The 19,893-nt window shown below is 47.9% G+C and overlaps 1 protein-coding gene across 2 annotated transcripts in view; it reads right to left on the bottom strand.

Moving 5' to 3' along the window:
* Positions 1–19,343, bottom strand: part of TTK (TTK protein kinase) — a 128,737-nt gene extending 109,394 nt beyond the window's left edge. The window contains exons 1-2 of one of the 2 annotated variants that reach the window (XM_045011898.1): positions 19,135–19,343; positions 4,997–5,164 (exon numbers count right to left, since the gene is read on the bottom strand). The gene's annotated coding sequence lies outside the window, so the exon portion shown is untranslated. The remainder of the gene's footprint in view (positions 1–4,996; positions 5,165–19,134) is intronic. The other variant, XM_045011899.1, reaches the window with a different exon arrangement.
* Between the last annotated feature and the right edge of the window lie 550 nt (positions 19,344–19,893).

The following is a 19,893-nucleotide window of genomic DNA, read 5'->3' as shown; positions in this document are numbered from 1 at the left end:
TTATTAAAAATACTTTGCTGTTAATTACTGTTTCCATCATGTTTTTTTACAGAAGACTGTGTTTGAAGGGGGGGTGGGGAAGGGGGTTGGTAATTGCATAGGACGGTCACCTTTACCATGGTACAGACACGGGGACAGGATCAGCAGCAGGTCACACACACAGTGTAGTCAGTAGGCACCCTGGTCAGTATGGGAGGTGGTTTCCAGGTTCTATGTGGGTGGGGGGGGACGTGACTTTGTAGCGGGGGAGGGCGGTTACAGATCTTATGCAGCGGTCCTTGTCCTGGACCGCAGAGTCACGCAGCAGAGGAATCTGTATCCGTCCTCCTCCACCACAAGGTCACATAGCCCCTGCACACAGAATCCCAAAAAGGAGGGATGGCAGGCTCCGTTGAAACAACCAGTCCGGCACTGCAGACCGCTCTAGGAGCAGGAGCCTGTCATTCCTCGAGTTTAGAGGCGGTCTTTACATCACTGCACGCCCTACGCAGCACAGTCTGCGTCCCAGTTTCAACCCTTTAACGCAAAGTCATTAATAAAGAAACCTTTGTTAAGTAACAATGGAACATGTATTTTATTTTTACACGTATGTTGGAAGTGGGGGAAACGGGGTGAACGGGGTATGTAACTGCAGAGGATAGTCAACAGTAACTGGGTAAAGAAACAGGGGCAGGTTCAGCTTCTCTGTAAAGAAACTGAACAGTCACAGGTCACGCTGCTCGCTGGTACTTTAAGAGTTCCTTGTCGCTGTCCAAGGCGCCTGTATAGGGCTTCATGAGCCAGGGCATTAGCGGGTAGGCTGGGTCCCCGACGATCACTATAGGCATCTGCACATCCCCAACAGGTGTGGTCCGGGAAGAAACTACCTTCCTGCAGGTGTCTAAACAGACCACAGTTCCTGAAAACACGCGCGTCATGAATCTTGCCTGGCCACCCGACGTTGATGTTGGTAAAACGTCCCCTATGGTCCACCAGTGCTTGCAGCACCATTGAAAAGTAGCCCGATTTCTCAGCAGCTGACTGTGGAAGAGGTGGACGATAAGGTGCGAGGAGGTGAAAACGGCCATAACTGCAGTGGGCTCCATGCTCGCAGTGCTGTGGCGTCCGCGCTGTCACTGACCAGAAAAGTGCACAAACAGATTGCCCGCAGGCGCTTTCGGGGAGGGAGGGTGTAATTGACGGTTCAATGATGACAGTTACCCAAAACCACCCTCGACACATTTTTTGCCCCAGCAGGCATTGCGGGCTCTACCCAGCATTCCAATGGGCAGCGGGGACTGCGGGATATCTTCCCACAGTGCACCACTTCCAAAGTCGACGCTGGCCCCGTTAGTGTGGACTCACAAAGTCGAATTAGTGTCCTTAGTGTGGATACACAAATTCGACTTCGTAAGGTCGATTCCACAAATTCGACTTAAGTTGATTCGAACTACTCTTGTAGTGTAGACATACCCTTAGGTGTTAACAACACCCAAGTGTCTATTGCACAGAGTGAATTTGTCATAAGTATCTCTCTTAGAGGACTGTGATATTTGTAACTTTGTAATCTCAAACTGCTTTTAACATTTTACATTTACTTATTGTTCCATTGATTTTAAATAAAAGGTCTTAAAGACTATTTCTGTCTCAGTGTAAGTTCCTGTCATATACCCCAAAACTCCTTATATAAATTCTGTGAAGCCTGATTTAAGATGAACTTTTATCTTCTGATCACACATATTGGCTAACCATATCCATATTATTAATATCTATTAATCATTATTAATATTACTAATTAATTAGGAAATTAATTATCAAATAAAAACTAAATTAAGTGGATAAATTCCACTGACCCTACTAACCCACCCCAAATCAGGCTACAGTATCTACAACCTAGCATTACTTTTTCCCTACACATACACAAACAAGTATTTAAGAGCATTCTTTGAACGCAGGGTGTGCAATGCTGTTCAACAACATAGCACTTTGAAATTTTTCAGGGCAATTTATTTTTTGATGGATTTGACTCAATTGTACATTTCAATTGAATGTTACCATAAAAAAAAGTGCAATTAAAAAAAGATCTGATGCCGTTAAGTGAAATAAACACATATACAAATATTTTTTTAAAGTCACACAAACACACATTTCAAAGTATTTGGCTGTTATGGTTCCTGCAGACACGGTGCTTTACAGTGCTGTAAGTTTCCATGGTGCTTTATAAGAGTATTACAAGATAGATCCCTCTCCCAAAGTTGCAACCTAAATAAGACATTATACAGACAAAGACAAACAGGTATATGTCTTAAGGAAACAGGGAGGAAAAATGAAGGCTCAGCACATGAAGACCACACTGTTTGTAATACGAATTGAATATGCCTTTTGTTAAATCCAGGTTGGTTGATTTGTTTGCTCTGATGGAGGAATACAGCCCACCATGGAAAGCAACTGTTGATGCCACAAGAGAAGATTAGCAGCAAAAGGCTAACCAGAAAACAAACAAGTTGTACAGATGGAAAAAACTGAGGAAGAGCAATTCATGCAAGATCACACAAAATCTATGGCAGAGAGAGCAGGACAAAGGCCAGATCTCAAGTCCCAATCTTTTGTTTTAACCATAAGACCACCCCCTCCCTCTTAATAGCTCTATTTCTTCAACTGTAAAATGTGTATAACACTTAACTAACAGGGGTATTAAAGAGGTTTAGATTTTGTTTTGTTTTTAGACAATGTAAGTGCCAACTATTATGTAACTGCAAAAGATGAAGGATGTTATTGATAAGTGGCATCTTATTTACTCTTTCCTTAGCTTCTTTCTTTAAGGGCAATATCTCACAGAACAAGTCACACCACTTTTGCAAAGATACAATAGAATCACATAGGTGGGTGCCAGTTTGTTTGTCAAACAACTAATCAGCAATGTATTTAGGTTTAAGGGTATGACCATACGTTACAAGAATCCCATTTGTTAAAACTGTACAAAGCTACTTGCTAATAGACTTTCAGAGCCATAAATTTGCAACTTTGGTGCTGTCAATTCACTTTACCATCTACCCCACCCTCCAGGTAGATGATATGCAAATCCTAAGACTTTTTAAATACTAGTGTGCCGAGATACATTTATACACCCACATACCGGTACTCAAAATTCAAACCCTTTATGTGGGGTACCAACAATAAAGACTTTTTTGTTTAAATATGTTTGGTAATGTTAGTCTCAAATTTGCTGCAACATAAATTTGATTTACATTGTTTTTATTTATTCCATGCTATTAGAATAAAGTTTAAAATAAGCTAATAATGATTCCATTTTCATTACATTTATTCAGGTCTGACAATGGATGGGGAATTAATCTGCCATTCTGCATTAGTCCTTTGGAGAGACTTGCTCTGATTGTCCATTGCCTTGAATTTTATCTAATGATTTAGATTTGTGTAAAGTAAATGTGTAGGTTTTAAAAAAACAGAACAAAACACACACACTTTGCACAGATGTGATTACATAAGGTGCAAAAGAGTGGAAATCCATCCTCACATGTATTTATTTGACTAGCAGTATAAATGTGTTGTGCAGGTTGACAGTAGTTTTTCTAATTTTAGAATATTCCTTATATAATTTCCAAAATTATTACATTCTGATTGTTAATCTTCTCCATTGTCCCTTTTTAAAAATAGTCTCATGACTTCTTCTAAATTTAGAAAATGTGTAAAAATGGTTTTAAGTACTGTATAAGATTATAAATGTTAAAAAACCATGCTCCCTGCCCAGTAAGTTTAGACCAGTCGTTTTTGAGATGTTGCACATGTAAGGAGACTGTTGGCCCCTTACTGAAACTTAATGGGGTTTTTTGGTTAGCCATTTCCCAGTACCAGGGTTCCATTCTACATGTGACCTGGAGCTTCCTGATCCAGAGCGGGGCTGAACTAAGGGGAGAGCAGGAGCTCAAGCTGAGCTGGAAGCAGAGACAGAGCAACCAAGACCAGAGAGAAGCAGCTCAGAGAGCAGAGCTGAGCTGGAGGCAGAACAGCAACAGAGCTGAGAGAGTGGAGCCTGGAGCAGAAGTCCAGAACCAAGTGCGGCAAGCAGCTGGGAAGAACGAGGGAGACCCTGGGCTGCAAGGCCCAGTGCAGGGAGATACCGCCTGCCAAGAGGCCTTGTAGGTTGAACTTGGAGGGAGGTCATAACCCTGACAGGAGGGCGGATGCTGGGAGGAAGGGTCCTGCTACCTACAGCTGAGGGTGTGCAGCCACCGCCAGAGCAAGTGTCCAACCCAGAGCATCCCTGCAGCACAGTCAGAGCCTAGGAAGGAGGCCTGGGACTTGTGGAACAGACTGTGAACTTCCCCTACATTCCAGAGACTGCTGGTTGTGATGTACCCATACTTACGGGATGGGGTTACTTGTTTTTCTTTAAACTTTACCATTTTTTCCTTATTATTTTAATTAATAGCTGTTTAATAAATTGTATTTGCTTTGAATTATATGTAATGATCAGTGAGTCAGGGAAGCATCCTGTGTGAAGAAAGTAGCCCAGAGTGGGGACACCCTAGCCTCTGTCTTAAGCGACCATGACAAGACTGGAGTCGAGCCCCCCAGGAATTCTGGGCCCAGCCTTGTCGGGGTTACAAGGACTCTGCTGCATGGGAGGGAAGAAGAGGAGTCCTTAAAGTCAGGCAGGCCTCTGGGTAAAGGGAACTGGAGTGAGGACTCAGATCCTTCCACTAGGCAAGTCCACTGGGATAATATATAAGCCAGGAAAGTTCCCAACAATAGCGGGACCATTTCCCCGCTTACACATATATCTCCTATGTACTTGCTACCTTTGCGTAGTGATCTCTGGTCTTGTATTCTGTCTCTCTTTTTATCTAGGTTCTCCAGCCTTAGTTACCCCAAGTCCCAATTTTCAAAGGTGCTGAGCATCCACAACTTCAGCTGAAGTCTTTGAGAGCTGCAAGTACTCAGCACCTTTTGGGAAAAAAAAAAAAAAATCAGGCTTTCAGTCTTACTTTCCTCCTACCTTCTTCCCACAAGGAGCCCTATGCATTCAGATCCTGATCTAGACACTCCTCAAATTCCTTTGTGCTGACTGCTACAGAGTCTTCTTTCAATTATCAAGGCAGCAAATGCTACAGAATATGAAGGCTCAAAGCTCTTCGTGGATCAGCAAAAGTGATCTTTGTTCTACCTAGAAATGAAGGAGACAAAAGCAGGGAAAATTAAAAGGGTTACTGGCTAGGAAGATTGGGAATCTTGAGACATAGTTGTAAAGCTTTCTTGTATAGGGTGAGGTTAAGAGAAACTCAGACATATGTACTCTATACCCCTTCACAGACACAACTATTAACGCAGAAGAGTTCTGTGGCACCTTATAGACTAACAAGCGTATTGGAGCATGAGCTTTAATGGGTGAATACCCACGTTGTCAGATGCATCCAACGAAGTGGGCATTCACCCACAAAAGCTCATGCTCCAATACGCTTGTTAGTCTATAAGGTGCCACAGAACTTTTTGCCACTTTTACAGATCCAGACTAGCACGGCTACCCCTCTGATATTTGACAACTATTAATGGGGATTCACAGAATACGATAAACAAGTTGGATTACTAAATTTAAAAATACTCATAAAACAACAGAAGCAGCCTAGTCACTTAGTTTAGCTGCACAGAGCTACAATATGTGAAACATAGAACTGAGGATAACTCAAAGGCTTGTGATCCACAAGAAAGCAGTGTTGCAATATCACAGGAAACGGGATTCAGAATTTGGTACAGAGACGAAAGAAAACTGTTAAAATATAAGCCTTTGTACAGACAGCATTCTTACAGTGACTAGTCTGCGAAGGAGGACAAAGAATGCTAAGCAGCAAACACACAAAAGTTTCAGAGGGACATGATCAATTCAAGGAGGGTATGTCTACACAAGGGGTCGGCAACCTTTCAGAAGTGGTGTGCCGAGTCTTCATTTATTCACTCTAATTTAAGGTTTCGCGTGCCGGTAATACATTTTAACGTTTTTAGAAGGTCTCTTTCTATAAGTCTATAACATGTAACTAAACTATTGTTGTATGTAAAGTAAATAAGGTTTTTAAAATGTTTAAGAAGCTTCATTTAAAATTAAATTAAAAGCAGAGCCCCCCCCGGACCACTGGCCAGAACCCAGGGAGTGTGAGTGCCACTGAAAATCAGCTGCGTGCTGCCTTCGGCATGCGTGCCGCCTTCGGCATTCGTGCCATAGGTTGCCTAGCCCGGTCTACACTGTCAGAGTTACAGTGCTGACAGGTACAGTGCCGCTCAGAGAGTGCTGAAGGGAAACCGCTGTTGTGTGTTCACACTCTCAGCTGCCTGCGCAATAGCATGTTCACACTTGCGGCACTTGCAGTGGTATTCGGAGCAGTGCACTCTGGGCAGCTATCCCAGAGAGCATCTCTTCTGCTGCTAAGAGTTGTAGGAAGGAGGAGAGGGTCCCCGGGCATCCTGGGTCCTGTCCCAATGACCCATGATGCACAGCTTTGCATCCCAGAAATCCCTATGCTTCGGTCCGCATTTGGTACCATCTTTCAACGGTTTGTGTACTGCATGCTCTGCTTCTAGTGTGCAGGACTGGATCCCGCACTGTTGACCAATATGCTGCTCGCTCTCACTAATACATCACGGGTGGCAGTGGAGTTATTAAACTACAAAGGCAAGAGAAGTTTCACATTGATCTTGCCATGCGTAGTAGCTATGACATGAGATTGCTTGTGGCATTCACGGAGGTGCTGACGACAGTGGAATGCCGCTTTTGGGCTCGGGAAACAAGTACTGAGTGGTGGGATAACATCATCATGCACGTCTGGGGTGACGAGCAGTGGCTGCAGAACTTTCGCACGAGGAAAGCCACATTCATGGAACTGTGTGATGAGCTAGCCCCAGCCCTGCGGCACAAGGACACAAGAATGAGAGACGCCCTGCCGTTGGAGAAACATATGGTGATTACACTGTGGAAGCTGGCTACTCCAGACTATTGTGGGAAAGTCAACCGTTGGACTTGTGTTGACGGAAGTGTGCAGGGCCATTAATCGCATCCTGCTCCGAAAGACCGCGACTCTGGGCAATGTGGGTGACACTGTGGATGGCTTTGCACAAATGGGCTTCCCTAACTGTGGAGGGGCGATAGATGGGACGCATATTCCAATTCTGGCACCAGACCACCTAGCCACCGAGTACATTCATCGGAAGGGGTATTTCTCTATGGCTCTCCAAGCACTTGTTGATCACCGTGGGCGTTTCACAGACATTAACGCAGGCTGGTCCGGAAAGGTGCATGACGCACACATCTTTCAGAACACTAGCCTGTTCAGGAAGCTGCAAGCAGGGACTTTCTTCCCGGACCAGAAGAGCATCATAGTGGAAGTCAACATGTCCACTGTGATCCTGGGAGACCCTGACAACCCCTTAATGCTTATGAAGCCATACATGGGGCACCTTGACAGCAGCAAGGAGCGGTTCAACAACAAGTTGCGAAAGTGCAGAATGACTGTTGAGTGTGCTTTTAGCCATTTAAAGGCCCGCTGGAGCTGCCTATATGGGAGGGTGGACCTGGCTGATGACAATATTCCTATGCTTATAGTCATGTGCTGTACGTTCCATATTTGTGAAGAGAAAGAGAAAGCTTCACTCAGGGCTGGACCGCTAAGGCTCAGCGTCTGGAGGCTGAATTTGAACAGCCAGAGACCATGGCTATTAGAGGGGCGCAGCACAGGGCCATAAGGATCAAGGATGCCTTGAGGCTGCAATTTGAAGCTGAAAGCTACTAATATTTGTTGTTCTGCTTGGGAGTGCAGTGCTTGTAATGCTAAGAGGTGATTGTGATTGGTGCAGATGATGCACTATAAAGGTTTAAGAAAATTGCCTGTGGCTTTGCAGGGCTCTGTTGGCTTTCAATTAATAAAATAAAGATTGCTTTCAAACCAAAACAATTCTTTTATTAAAAAACAACAACCGAAGGGGAGAGAGAGAAACAAAAAAACACAGCAGCACTGTGGTTGATGGGGGAAAGGAGGGTCCCAGGGGGAGGTGGGTTCCTGGGACGGTTAAAGATTTGCGTATGTCTAGGTATCATATCCAACCTTCTCCTCTGGAGTACAGTGCAGCAGGTACTGTACTTCAGCAGAGCAGGAGGGTTGCAGAAAGCAGGCTTGTGTCTGTATGATGCACGTAGTATCACATGCCTAGTCTGAGCAGTGGAACAGGTTGTTGATTCACTCCCTCACTTCATGGGACTCTGCCTCAGAGCTCTCCAAGAAACTCTCATGGAGATATTGGGCAATCCGCTGCTGCAGGTTCCTGAGCAGGCTAGTGTTCTGAAAGATGCGTGTGTCAGAGGGATGGGTGCTGAGTGCAGTGGGTATTGGGAAGCCGCAGTGCTGGACTGTGACAGGGAAGGAGTGGAATGCAGCAGGTACAGACTGGAGCCAGGAGGTTGTTAAGAGTGTGTTGATGGTGTCGGGGCGGGGGGGCGCATGGGAAAGAGTTTTGCGACAGCAACTGCAGGGGAGGGCAGGCGTGGAGCTGCTTAGTTTGCAGTGCTAGTTGCGCCTGGAGCGTGTCCACTTGGCGCTCCATAATGTTTAAGAGCTGCTCTGTGGCTTTGTTCTGGTGTGCCACGTTCTCCTTTTGGTCCCTCTTCTCGCTGTCCCGCCACTCCTTCAATTTTTGTTTTTCAGCCGCGCAGTGCATCATGACATCACGCAGAGTCTGCTTTAGTTCTTCGTGGCCTAATTCTGCGCAGCCATTCAGATGGCGAGAACAAAGAGGGAGGCTGGGCTCCGAAGGTCATATCTGTGAAGCCAAAATGCAACATTTTACAGCAGTTTTGTTTGCAAAACACAGACCACTGATTCAGTGATTTAAAACAGATCCACTATTCACATACCTGTCACTAGCTGGCTGACCCCAAGCAAGCACACGTGAGCCTCAAGACCCCCAAAATAATGAGTAACCGCAGGGGCAGAGAAACACCTTGGGAGTTACAACGCAGAACGCTGCTTTACTGTGCAGAAACTTGCCAGTGTTCCAGGACCGTACTGTACACTGGGCACGTGGCTCTTGGGAAGAGCCAGCACTGAGGGGCGGGGGGCCTTATAATCATTCCTGTCCCCACATTTTCCACAGGCTGCGTTCATTATGGAAGATATCTCGCTGCTGAGGGTACAGAGAATCAACGGAGGGTCTTCTCCAAGACTGCAGCTTCCGCCCTGGCCCTTATGCAGCTCGCCTATGTGCAGCAATGGTTCTCCCACCCCGCCACCTCCTATGATGGCAGAGTGGTACAGGAAAGTTACCCTTAATGGGGCAAGAAACAAAGCAGCTCAGCCAAAGAACCTGCAGCAGCGGATTGCCCAGTATCTCCATGAGAGTTTCCTGGAGAGCTCTGAAGCAGAGTCCCATGAAGTGAGGGAGTGAATCAACAACCTGTTCCACTGCTCAGACTAGGCATGTGATACTACATGCATCATACAGACACAAGCCTGCTTTCTGCAACCCTCCTGCCCCCAACAACTTGCTTCACAGATTCCCAAAATCAAAGCCACTTACCAGGGGCCTCCTCTCCTGTTTGCGCTTCGCCAAGCTCCGACAGCTGTGACTGGCTAGCCTTCTCCGGTGTAGAGAAAAGCTCCTGGCTGCATGCATCTCTGACCTCCAAGTCATCTCTGCCTCTGGGTCCCCCTCCCCCTCCTCATCCAAGATTTCCTCCGTCTGGCTCGGTCCACTCTCGACTGGCACGTGAGCCACTGAAGTATCCACAGTGGCCTTCGCAGTGAAGGTGGGGTCGCCACAGAGTATCGCATCCTACTCTTTATAGAACCGGCAGCTCGTGGGTGCAGCACCAGAGCAGTGGTTTGCCTCCTGTGCCTTGTAGTAGGTGTTCCGCAGCTCCTTCACTTTGACCCTGCACTGCAGTGTGTCCTGGTCATGGCCCCTTTCTGTCATGCATTGTGAAATCTATCCGTAGGTATCATAATTCCTACAGCTGGGACTGGACAGCCTCCTCTCCCCAAATGCTTATGAGGTCCAGCAACTCGGCATTGCTCCAAGCGGGGGATTGCCTGGTACATGGAGCAGGCATGGTCATCTGGAAAGATGCGCTGAGAACACTGCACGCATTACCGAGCAAACAGGAAGGGGACTTTCAAAATTCAAAGTAATTTAAGGGGTGGGGCTCAAGGTTGGTCACCTGAAGGCAGGGCAGTAGAGTTCAAACCGATGATCAGATAGGTGAGCACAGGCATTGTGAGACACCTCCCAGAGGCCAATTGCAGTGCTGTAATCGATCAGAGTGTCTACACTGGCACCGCGGCACAGTAACCCCAGTGCATAAAGCCTTACGCCTCTCTTCAGAGTGTTTTTTTTTTTTACAGCCCTGCAATTGTGCAGTTTCTGATCACCAAGTGGCTTGGCAGTGTGTACACCTTGGGAGTTACAACGCAGAACGCTGCTTTACTGTGCAGAAACTTGCCAGTGTACACAAGCCCGGAATCATGTTTCCATCAGAAGGCATTGTACTTACAATGGTTAAAAGTAACCCCCTAAAATACTATACCATGGCAGGGAGGGGGGAACAGCTTATTTTCCAGTTTTGTTTACTTTGAGGATTGCTTACTTTGACAGTTTAATTTTAAAAGGACCAAGTTTCTCCTAAACCTGTTTTCCCATACTGTTCAGTTTAGTTCCCTTGATAGAACAAAGTTACAATATTTTCTAGAACTAGGGACAGGGCCTAATGATTGGCCACAGATTTTGCCCTGTGGCACAGAGACCAGGCCATGTTAAAAAAAACATTGTCAGAAGATTGGGCAATGTTGCAGCCAGCCACTAGCCCTCTTCCTTCTCAGAGAAGTTGTCGCTTGATAAACCATGAAGAAAATGCTGGCAAACATTCCAATATCAAGACAGATAATTAGAACTTTTCACTCCATATAACCCTCCCAACCATGATCAGAACCCAAATGCTTCTTTGCACCACCCATCATCTATCTATGTTGGCTTCTTCTACCCATATCCTTGAAAAATGAAATCACACAGAGCTGTGAAAGTTCTATTGAAAGGGTCTCCAGTTTCCATGACCCACCATGCTGAATTAGCTGACAAAATGAATAGCCTATAAAAGGCTTTACTGAAATTTAAAGGGTCATGAGTTATTCAGTTTACTGTTTACTAAACAAACAAAAAAATCCACACAACTTGTTTGAGAGTTCTTGTGAATTTGACACCACTATTTTCAGTTTGATACAGAATTCAGACACAGAATGTCTCAAGATATACAGGGCCCTACTCAAGTAAAAATATATATCCTCAAGTGGTTTTAACTAGTTAAGAAATAACCTCTTTCAAAAACCAAAATCTATTTTTTAGAATTGCAATTCAGTCTGTATTATGGTACAGTAACTCCTCATTTAACTTTGTCCCGGTTAACACTGTTTCGTTGCTGATCTATTAGGGAACAAGTGCGTTTAAAGTTGTGCAATGCTCCCTTATATCGTTTGGCAGCTGCCTGCTTTGTCCACTGCTTGCAGGATTCTCTGAAAGAGCAGCCTCACCTTGTGGGGATTAAAACCGGGGGGAGGGGGTCAGCCCCCTCCCCCGCATCAGCCCTCCTAAACTCTCTGTAAGGTATGTGGCTCCGCAGCTGTCCAGCAGCAGTTCAGGTGGCCCTCCCCCGCTGCCCCTGCCGTGCCCTCTGCCTTGGAGCTTCTCCCAGGAGCTTCCTGCTTGCTGAAGGAGAGGGGTGCTGATATCAGGATGTTCCCCTGCTCCTGCCCCGCCCCCCACACCTCCTCTCCACAAAGTGGAGCAGGGGACAGGGCTCAGGGAGAGAAAGGAGGGAGCTTGCTGGAAGCTGTTGCTTCCTGCCTGAACTGGCTGATCTGTTTAAAAGGGCAATGTGCTTGAAGCGAGGCAGCGTACTTAAAGGGGCAATGCACGGCTCTCTCTCACTCATGCACACACTCCCCAGCACTCTGGAAAGTCAGCACCTGTGAAGCCATGCATGTGCTGTCAGGAGAAGGGAGTGGTGTGCTCCAACTGGATAGCGTGGGCTCATCATCATGTTCAGTTTTTGCAGGGAAGTGTTTGCAGCTACTGCCCTGCATCTATTGTGTTTCCTCCCTCAGTCCATGCTGCCTTGTAGCGTGAGGCTACATCGACAGCAGCATATTAACCCCTGAGGGCTCAGCCGAGTGCTAGTTCATCATTTAGCAGCAAGGCAGTCCCTGGGAAATATTCCACCCTCTTACTCCACCCCTCAACCAAGCTTCACAATCATTCATTGATGTGTACAATATTAAACTGTATGTTTAAAACTTATACTGTATATGTACATAATGTCTTTTATCAGAGGGGTAGCCGTGTTAGTCTGGTTCTGTAGAAGCATCAAAGAATCCTGTGGCACCTTATAGACTAACAGACGTTTTGCAGCATGAGCTTTCGTGGGTGAATACCCACTTCTTCGGATGCAAGCAATGTCTTTTGTCTGGCGAAAAAAATTTCCCTGAAACCTAAACCCCACTATTTACATTAATTCTTATGGAGAAATTGGATTCGCTTAAAATCATTTCACATAAAGTCGCATTTTTCAGGAACATAACTACAATGTTAAGTGAGGAGTTACTGTACACACTCATTCACCTCCCATCTCCTTTCTATGGCCACTGCTACATCTTGTGTCAAATTACATTCAAGTGTTTCAGGACAAGGGCTGTTCTACTGTGCTCTTGAACAGTAATTAGCATAATGGCACCCTGATCCTGACTGATTGTCACAAGTCCTACTGTAAAACAAAGTAATAAAACAGCAACAACTGCACACTAAATAGAAAGTAAGGCAAGAGGAAGAAAGGAGAAGCTTTCGAAGGTCATGAGAAACATGCACACTGTCTACATAAGAACATGAAGTAACAAGAACGGTGGGCACCCCTGTTTGTTAAATATTTGTTTTGTTTAAGATGTACCTATCCCAAGTTGTAGGCAAAGTTAATTACTAATCAAGATTAAAAGATAAACTTTGACACAGTAACTTGCCAATTCAAGTCAGCCCAACTCCCAAAATATAGAACACAAGGAAAACCTCCCACATCTGACTACTCAATAGCAACTCATCCTCAACCCAGATGAATGGGAAAATAAGGGTATGTCCAGACAACCCGCCGGATCGGCAGGTAGCGATCGATCTATCGGGGATCAATATATCGCGTCTCGTCTAGACGCGATATACCGATCCCCAAACGCACTCCTGTCAACTCCGGAACTCCATCAGAGCGAGCAGCGGAAGCGGAGTGGACAGGGGAGCCGCAGCCATCGATCCCGTGTCGTGAGGACGAGAGGTAAGTCAAAATAAGATATGTTGACTTCAGCTGTGCTATTCCCGTAGCTGAAGTTGCATATCTTATATCAACTCCGCCCACCCCAGTGTAGACCAGGCCTAAGTGGACCTTTCAAAATCTCAAAGGGATAAAATCCAGGCTTAACCAGGTGGTGAGAATGGAAAGCAAGTTCCAGAGTTGAAAATCCTTCATAGAGAATACCCTGTCACCAACCTCCATCCACTTAAATCCAGAGGGCTGTTTGCTCAATGGCCCTTCCCAATTGCAACTGTGGCATTAGCAAAGTTAGACATGGTCTCAAAGAAAGGGCCGTTAGTAATAGTAATAATTGGAGATATACCTATCTCCTAGAACTGGAAGGGACCTTGAAAGGTCATCGAGTCCAGCCCCCTGCCTTCACTAGCAGGACCAAGTACTGATTTTTGCCCCAGATCCCTAAATGGCCCCCTCAAGGATTGAACTCATAACCCTGGGTTTAGCAGGCCAGTGCTCAAACCACTGAGCTATCCCTCCCCCGTTATGCTTAGGTTAAGCTCCCAACACCTATAAAAGGCCAGCATCTATGATAACCTCTTACAGGCAAACTCCCCATAACTTGTCTTCACGTGGCAGAGATATTTTCACTAACAGAGGGGGATGGAGGGGATGTGAACAGTGAGTATCTGGCAGTGTTCCTTCTAATTTTTCCCACCCATGCGCAGAATGAATTTTGTTATGTGCACCAATATGGAGGTGATGTGTGACACATTGCCTTCATATTGGTGCACATAACAAAATTCATGTGGTGGGGCCGAGGGGTTCGGAGTGTGGGAGGGGGCTGAGGGCCAGGGCAGAGGGTTGGGGTGCAGGGGTGTGAGGGCTCCAGCTAGGGGTGCGGGCTCCGGGATGTGGCTCAGGATGAGGGACTCAGGGCTGGGGTGCGGCCAGGGATGAGGGGCTAAGGTTTGGGGCAGAGGGTTGAGGTGCAGGCTCTGGGGTGGGATCAGGGGTTTGAGGTGCAAGAGGGTGCTCTGGGGTTTTCCTCTTCCCAGCCCTGGTTAATGAGCAGCCCAGCTCTAATGAGCCCCAGGAGCTTCTCCCTGTTGGGCAGGTGACTGCAACCCCACCCAGCTCCCCCCCCCCCCCCCAAAAAGCCAGCAGCTGGACGGGTAACTCCCTGGTTGCACTGAACCACTTTCCCCTTTGCATGCCTGGCCAAGAAGGTGTGTTAAAGCAAAGCAGGCAGCGGCTCCGCTCTACAGCCCGGCCAGCTCACGGCTGCCCTCGTGGCCATCCCAATGCGTGTTTCAACTCACAAGAAGCAATTAGCTCCTCCACCCAAATGCCCCCAGCAGAGGCCAGGGAAGGCATGGGAACCCGCTGCCTTCTGCCCACTGGGACCAACCACGCCCAGAGAGATTAAGCTGCTTCCACTGGCTCCGCTGCCCAGCAGCACGAGGGCATACAATACCTCCAATCTCTGAGACCACCACTAGCCCCAGTCCCCTCCTACAGCCTCTGGGCACAAGACCTGCAGCCCCCTCCTGCAGCCCACAGGCAGATCATCAGCCCCAGCCCTCTCCTGCAGCCTATGTGCACGAAATCACCAGCCCCCTGGGATGAGATCACCAGCCCAAGCCCCCTCCTGCAGCTTCTGGGCTGAGAGGACAGGCGCCTCCCTCCGCCACAGCAGCTCCAGGGCTCAGACCACAGAACAGGCGCCCCTCCCCCCTGGCAGGTCCAGACCGCAGCTGGGTTTGGGCCAGGGTAGAGGCGCCCCAGCTGTGGCAGGTCTGGGCCGGGGTTCGGGCTGCCCCTCCCCCAGCAAGTTGAGGGCCAGGCTAGGTGGGGGCAGGGGAGGGACACACAACCCGCAGCCATGGAAGGTCCCCGGGTGGGCTCCCTGAGCACCTGCGCGGCGCTAAATAGGCTGCTGCGTGGCCCTGCAGCCACACAGCTTACAGGGAACTTAGGTATCTGGTACCTTTAAAATAACTAAACAGCTTAGGGCACGTGGAGTTCTTTAGCCCACGAAGGTATCCCACCTTGGAGAAGGTGGGAAGAAAATGGGAATGTGTGACACTGCACCCCATATTCTTCACAGTGATATTATATGATTATGACATAATCAATGTATTTTATGCAAGATAAGTCATGTGAGATGTCATTGGAAAGGTTATGATTTGCTGAATATGATTATCTTATTTGTATGCATGTATTATTTTTGTACCTGAAGTTATGAATATTGACTATGTAGCTGTATTTCAAATGTAGTTACACCTGGGTAACGCCCACTAGACAAGATGTTTTCAGTCTAGACAGCTGGTGGGGAAGGGCCATTAGGGAAAACAATAGGCCTTAGGAGAAGCTTATCTCCCACCTGGGGAGCCTTCCTGAGAAGGTTACAGACATCCTGTAAAAAATGACTGCTATGACTCTACAAAGACATGTGATGTGACCACATGTCTCTAGACTCCATTTTGGGATGTCAGTGTTTTTCCACAGATCCATCTGGGAACAAAGCTTTGAAACAAAGGGTTCCCACTATATGCAAAAGCTATATAAGGCAGGGAGTGACATCATCTGGTGTTCTTCGCTTCCTACCCAAGAAGGCTCCTGGAAACACTTGAGGAACAAAGACTGGACTGGGGAAGTGCTGGACCCAGGCTAAAGGGATTATTAGCCTGTGAATGGAACATCTGGGGATTCCAAACTGTAATCAAGTGCAGCTTACCCCTTAAGAATCTGCAGCCTGCTTGTATCATCTCTTTGGATACGAATAGCAGATTCTCACCATATCTATTTAGTATATTAAGTTTACCTAGCAAATAAACAAAAATGCAAACTAATCTGATTTGATCTGTTTGCTATCCCTTATAATCAGTTAAAATCTATTTTTTGTAGTTAATAAACTTGTTTTTGCTTTATCTAAACCAGTCTGAGGGAATCATAATGCAGGGGCAAAAGGTTGTTGCATATTCCTCTTCACCTGGAGAGAGCAGGCGAATGTTATGAACTTATGCTGTAGAGTTCCCTGTGCAGGGCAAGATGGTATAATTTTGGGTTTATTCTCCAGAGGCGGTGCATGCCTGAGGAGCTAGTAGTTGCCCGAGCTGTAGCCTTCTCATGCAGGGGCTGGTCAGAGCACCTGCATAGAACTCAGCTGGATGTGTATGTATGCTGGTGAAAGTGCAGGCTGGAGCCTGGAGGGCTTTGCAACTAGTCACAGCAGTACAGTGTATGAGGGAGCCCAGGCTGGTGGGTCAGGAGGGCTCAGTGGGACCCCAGTTCCCATGACATCCCAGGGGAAACCCATCACAGCATGTACTTAGTCTAACTGGGTAAAGGCCCTCTCATTGCGGTGTAAATCAGAGACATCAACTGATACCAATAAAACCTATACCTCCAATCTCTGAGACCACCACTAGCCCCAGCCCCCTCCTGCAGCCCACAGGCAGATCATCAGACGTGTTTTGGTTTTTTGGTGGTGAATTATGAAAGGGCACCAGTTATAAGAGTGACACTGGCCTGTATTGCTTTCCCTTCAGGGACTACAGTGGGAGAATGTTTCTGCCCTATGACAGTAGATCACCTGCCTCAAGCCTGGCAGCCCCAAGCCAATAGGATTTCTGGTTGCCGGCATCTGAACTGTCCTCTAGAGCAGTGGTTCTGGGCCCAGGGAGGCGTGAGCAGGTTTCAGGGCGTCCACCAGGCAGGGCCAGCATTAGACTCGCTGGGGCCCAGGGTAGAAAGCCGAACCCTCACATCAGGCTGAAGCCTGGGGCCTTCAGCCTCTTCCACCTGTGGCAGAAGCTGAAGTCTGAGCAATGTAGCGTTGCGGGAGGGCCCTGTGGCATGGGAAATTGCCCTGCTTGGTACCCCCAATGCCAGACCTGGTTTTTATATGCACAAAAACAATTATTGTGACACAGGTGAGCCCTGGAGTTTTTATAGCATGTTTTGGGGGGAGGGGGAGGCTCAGAAAGAAAAAGGTTTGAGAACCCCTGCTCTAGAACAGCATTTCTCAACCTATTTACCATTCATTGTAGGCCACATATGCAGCTCTCTATTAGGGATGCAAAATAGTAAACAGTTAACCAGTAAGCATTAGTCTTACCGGTTAACCACCCTAACCATTAACCCCACCCATGCTGGCCAGGGCAGTGCCAGTCCCAGGCCAGCCAGACAAAGAAGCCCTAGCCCCAGCGATTAACCAATATAATTTTAATAGTTAAAGAAGTGAATAGTTTAAAATAATATTTACATCCCTACTCTCTATGGGTTATGTGTGCCACATCCACACTATATATGCTACCGTAAGGCTCTGAAGACACCACATGGGCTGCAGCTGTGGGGTGATTGTGGGCTGCTTGTAATCCAAGTTGAGAACCACTGCTCTAGAGTCAGGGCAGGTCTACACTACAAACTCACATCAGCATAGCTGCCCTGATATAGCAGCTCTACTGTAGCGCTTTTGATGAAGACCTTCTAAGCCTACAGGAGAGAACTCTCCTGTCAGCTTAACAACTCCACCTCAGAGGGAGAAGCACTCCTGCCAACATCGGCCCGTGTAAACAGCGCTGACGACAGTCGGTATAACTATATTGCTCATGGGTGTGGATTTTTCACACCCCTGTGTGAGGTAGTGATACCAAAGTAAGTGTGAAGTATAGATCTGACCTCAGGCGGACTAGCAGTCAGAGTGGAGAGTCAGATGAAAAGGAGTGAGCTACAAAGCTAAAGAAGGCCCATATCATCAAAACTGCAACACTAAATGTGTCCAGTTTGACTGGTAAAGATCTCCCTATTCCATGACAACAGGAAACATGATGGAGGGAGAACACAGCAAAGGGCTTAGATTACAAACTCTTCTACACATGTGCTAAAGGGGGCATATCAGAGCCAGGGTGGTAGTGAGAAAAGAGCTGAGGAAGAAAGTCTTCAAAGTTATTAAAGTGACTCCAAGTTAAAATTTGTCATGTTTGCAATATCACTATATGCACCTCAATAAGGCTCTGATTAAAAGCTCCCATCAAGACTTGCAGGCATGAGCAGACACAGCAAAATGAAGCATATTATATCACTTTTCTGTCAAAAACGGTGTATTTCTAGGAACAATATAACAGCATTACCCAGAACAGGACAGACACAGCCCTAAACAGTTTGGGCTCAGGATAGCCATGGGACCGTTTCATTGGTCATGAATTGCTGCTACAGTTGAGGTCCTTTTGTTCTGCATTTGTACAACATATAGCACAACGGTCCCTCCCTAGGATTCCTATGTGCTACACAATACAAATAATAAAGAGCAGGAATCCGATTTGTACAGTGGGATGGGAGGCCTGGATACAGGCCGGAGAGACCCTAGGACTAGCCCTACATCACAGACTTCTTGTTGTATCAGAGACGCCGCCAGTTGCAGCCCTGATCTAACGGTTGTCAGTTACAGGTCACCCAGTCCGGGCTGTGCAGGAAGCGCCCGGTGTCTGCCCCCCGGGGACGCTCATGCAGAGCCCAAGGAGAGGCCGCTACGTCTCAAGCTGGTGACAGCCGGCAAGCTGAAGAGCAGCGCTACGCATCTGCGGGGTCTGGGGCGTTAAAGGCGCCGCTCGCTACGTTGGTTGACAAGGTGCAGCGCGGCTGGCTCGCAGCCAGCCCCCGCCGCGGGGGAGGAGAGCCACGGCGGGGAACGGGCCTCACTCCGGGCACCGGGCCCACAGACACTCGCGTCCCTCGGCAGTCACTGCCGCCACCCCCCCAGCCCGCCGGACCCCGCCCCCGCGGGCAGCAAGAGCCCTTGGGGGAGCTGCACTCACCGCCAGGCGGGCTGCTGCCAGGCCGCTGCGCCGAGGCAGGAGGTTATGAGCGGGGGACCCGAGACAGAGAAAACGGCGCGCGGCCGCGCTCTGTGTTTGAATATCGTCACCGCCCAACAAGCCGGCCCCGGGTTGGCGGGTTCGGCTCTAGCGTGCAGCTAAACCGTAGTTTCGATTGGCCGAGAGGCTCTTTGAGCCGCTTCTTCGTCCCACCCCCTACTGGAGAGAAGAAGCCCCGGCGGAAAAGTTGGAACCGTCGCCAATCAACCAGCGCAGGAGAACCAGTCTCCTTCCGCCAAGCCACACAGTGGCCGTGCGCTGCCTCGTCTCACTCCGCTTCAGCCAGGCCAGTGGCGCGGGCGCCGTCACCTGCCCGCCTCGCGGCAGCCGCGCACGGACTCTGCCTGCTGAAGTGCTGCTCTCAGTCCGGCCAGCGCCTCCCTGCCGGCGGCCGGGCCGGGCTAAGGCATTTGGACCCCTGTGGGTAGGCAGCCTGATTCACAGAAACAGCCACGTGACTCCTCCTCCTCACCACCTGAAAGGTGAATTAAATAGAATCCTAGAATGTCAGGGTTGGAAGGGAGCTCAGGAGGTATCTAGTCCAACCCCCTGCTCAAAGCAGGACCAATCCCCAGACAGATTTTTGCCCCAGATCCCTAAATGGATTGAACTCAACCCTGGGTTTAGCAGGCCAATGCTCAAACCACTAAAGGGGATGTTATGCAAGGTGGGTTGTTCACCAGAGGTAGCTCATCAGGC

Source organism: Mauremys mutica, chromosome 3, assembly GCF_020497125.1.
Source record: "Mauremys mutica isolate MM-2020 ecotype Southern chromosome 3, ASM2049712v1, whole genome shotgun sequence".
NCBI classification, from domain to species: Eukaryota; Metazoa; Chordata; order Testudines; family Geoemydidae; genus Mauremys; species Mauremys mutica.
This window is presented reverse-complemented; position numbering and strand designations above follow the sequence as displayed.